Below are 3,279 nucleotides of genomic sequence, written 5' to 3' on the forward strand. Positions count from 1 at the left end.
AGCCCTTTATCTAATGGACAGAAAAATTTAACAAAACTGAGTACAAAGGCACAAAAAAAAAAAATCAGTACTATGTTGGAAACTACAGAGTTAATGAAAGCAATGAGACAGGCAAGGAACATATTCCAAGGAGGTGCAAAGGAAATTTTATAATCTCCGTCACATCACATTAGCTGGAGACCCATGTTTGGGTTTCTTTCCTAAAGGGTCAGGCAGTGTCAATCATGCCAGCCTAACACTGAATTCAAGACACTACTGCAGGCTTTATTCACACATGCTTACCTCTTAGCCGGCGAACCGGACTTTGATCTGCCATGAGACCTAGACCTACAACAAGAAAAACAGCTCAGCACGGAAGCTGGTAGCATCCATGTTTCCACATTTGGGACAGCAGGATTCATGCTAAACTTACAAGAACTGTCACACTGAACACAGAATCCTGCAAGTTTCCAGGGCTCTGTCTGTCAAGTTTCAGAAGAAAGCTTTCTACATGGATGCTGCACATGCTGCTCTGCACTTTGGTCCCTGGCTGATGACTGGCGTTTGCTGATGCAAGTGGCAGGAATAGATGAACAACCCAAATCCTGACTAGTGTTTTCACAGAGCTAATAGAAAGCCATTCAAATGCAACATACAAAACTTTCAAGTTTTGTTAGGCTTGAGTGACATCTACCACTAGAGTTGACACTGGCTGCAGACAGCACGCTACAGTATCTTCTCATTGAAGTTGATCTTATATGGCACTTGCTTATAAGTATTTTAAAATGTCTGAACTTAACCCTTGTGAATAAAACTGTCAGTCTTGGAGGTAAGACTGCTGCACCATAAGAATATTAATAGCATGAAATGGAGAACTGAAATTTTTAGGTCCCCAAAGGAAGTGTTTTACATTCCACATACATAGCTTTCCTAAACAACTTCCAGGTGTATGTTGTGAGGCTGTCAAACCAGCAAACACCATGTAGTACTCTTTCAGTCTGTCTTCCTTGTGAAACCAGAGTCTGTCACTGGGTGCAAAGCATTCCTTTGACTCTTCTATGAAGAAACCATCTTTCAACTGCCTCATGCGAAGTTTAACAGAGATGTCATTGGAGTTAAGCATAATTATTTTGCCACTTCTGCATATTTGTACATCTGTAACTTCCTCTGCATCAGTCACTTAACCTCTACTTACAATGAAAGGTGTCAAACAGTAGTCTAGAAATCTCACTAAAAGTCTATTTACCCTGCAGAAATCCACCCTGGTTGTAAAAAAGAAACCAACTTGAGCAATGGTGGTAAAATCAAGATGTTATTCTCTTTATGAGAGCTTGCTGACTGTAGCTCTTTTCTGCTCATCACTGACAGCAAACAGTGATGAGCCATGATTAAGCCATGTTGGAACAACTGGTATTAAGATCCAAAATATTTAGCAACAGGTAGAGAAGCGTACCTGATCCGTGAAAGGCACTGCTCTACTGCTTTAAGGACCTTCTCTTTTTACTAGCTTCTGGACTATTTGTGCAAGTCTCTGCTCTTAATTAATCCATCTTCTGGTCTTCATTTTTCCATTCCCTAAAAACTCCCATCATTGTTTCTTGTTCCATTCAGAAAATGCCACCACCACCTTTCACCAGTGAATCTCCCACCTGCAGCTGAAGGCTTTTCCACTTGCTCCCCTCAGCTAAAGCTTCCCTTTATTGTTTTGTGCTTCTTTATGGCTGACATTACATTACTTATTTCAAAGAGCAGCCATAAAACCAGGACAGCAGACACAGGAATGGGCAGGGGTACAGGCAGTACCATCTCCTTCAGAGCAGAACTTCAGTTTACTCTTATCCTCCTTAGGACAGTTTCCTGAAGACATCCATGCTGCCTGGACAAGGCTCCATGAAGCACAAGCTGCATTTACTTACTATGAACTGTAACTTAACAGAACACATGACATCCTGTGTTCCTTTAAAGTCTGATCATCCCTCTTATGATACATTTATTAGTACAAAACTATTCTGACAGGGGTTTACCTCAAATTAAAACCAGCTCCTGTAGACTGGCACATTGTTACTCAACGGGGCTGAACTGCAGCTGTGCACTTGGGGCACTAGGAAGCCCTTCAGGACTTGCCTGGCTGCACACATTAAAGCACTGACATGCCACCATAAGGGCACACCCATTTCTCTGATAAACAATGGGCAGAATCCACAATCTTGTATGCTGTACACAAAGAAACAGAAACTTTTGAGATTAATTCTAAATTTGTCTAGATGTTAATGCAATCTGGTCAAACCAGTACTTGTGATGACTATTGGGACCTGGATGTTAGTGGTATGCAAAAGAATAAAACCAGGGAGAACAATCTTTTACACTTCTTTTGAAAACTACAGACCCCTAAGTCAGAAGAGAGAAAACACAGGTTTTTCTGAACTCATTAACAGCTGTTAAAAAGCATAAACAGACTTTTAAGAAACTGTTACGATGGACCTGCAGTCACAGAAGAGATCTTACCTGCTCCGGGGCCATGTAACAGATCTGGATCCAGATCTGGATCTTGATCGAGACCTGTAATGAAAAATTAAGATAAATTAAAAAGAAATCAATTCAAATGGAAGTGATGACAATTACAGCACTACATAAATTAAGGTCTAAATGTTGAACTTAAAACCGACAGGTTCATTAGACATTTTACGCATAGAAACTCATCATGGGCTATGCTGCTGGGTAAGATTTCAAAACTCACTGAATGACCACATCTGTGACTTTAACTACGATTATCAGAAACTTTTTAAAGCTAATTTCTAGAGATCAGCACCTTCTGAAGACTGCCATCCAATAAAACTACCCTAATTAAAACAAAAACAACTAAAATAAAGCACACAGCCAATTGAAAGTTACTACTAATTACCTGGATCTCTTCAAGGAACCAGACCGGGACCGGCGGGGAGACACAGACCTAGACCTACGAGGAGAAACGGACCGGGACCGACGATAGGAAGCAGACCTGGACCTGCAAAGAGGACAATTAAAGAGGTGTCTGAGTGTAGCTTTTTCTAAGCAAAAGAAGGAAACAGGAATAAAAGAAAAACTTAAGCATACCTCCTACCACGGCTCCGACTGCGAGAGCGAGAATATCTCCTTCCCCGGGACCTGGAACGGGATCTCGACCGGGACCTGGTTTTAGGTTAGAGAAAACAGGTATCAGCAAACAGCTGCTGCAACCAATCCAATGCACACCCTGCTGAAGTCAAAACTTATTTCAGACAACTAAAGAACTACCATCTGTCAGTTGGAAAAATCTCTGGG

General features: G+C 41.3%; 1 long non-coding RNA gene across 1 annotated transcript in view; it reads right to left on the reverse strand.

Annotated features, from left to right (window-relative positions):
• Positions 1 to 3,278, reverse strand: part of LOC103806189 — a 4,766-nt gene extending 1,488 nt beyond the window's left edge. The window contains exons 1-4 of the long non-coding RNA XR_624773.1: positions 3,073 to 3,278; positions 2,882 to 2,983; positions 2,485 to 2,538; positions 283 to 327 (exon numbers count right to left, since the gene is read on the reverse strand). This is a non-coding gene — a long non-coding RNA (uncharacterized LOC103806189). The remainder of the gene's footprint in view (positions 1 to 282; positions 328 to 2,484; positions 2,539 to 2,881; positions 2,984 to 3,072) is intronic.
• Position 3,279: the final 1 nt, after the last annotated feature.

The sequence above is a fragment of the Acanthisitta chloris genome, unplaced genomic scaffold (genome assembly GCF_000695815.1).
Source record: "Acanthisitta chloris isolate BGI_N310 unplaced genomic scaffold, ASM69581v1 scaffold13827, whole genome shotgun sequence".
Taxonomy (NCBI): Eukaryota; Metazoa; Chordata; class Aves; order Passeriformes; family Acanthisittidae; genus Acanthisitta; species Acanthisitta chloris.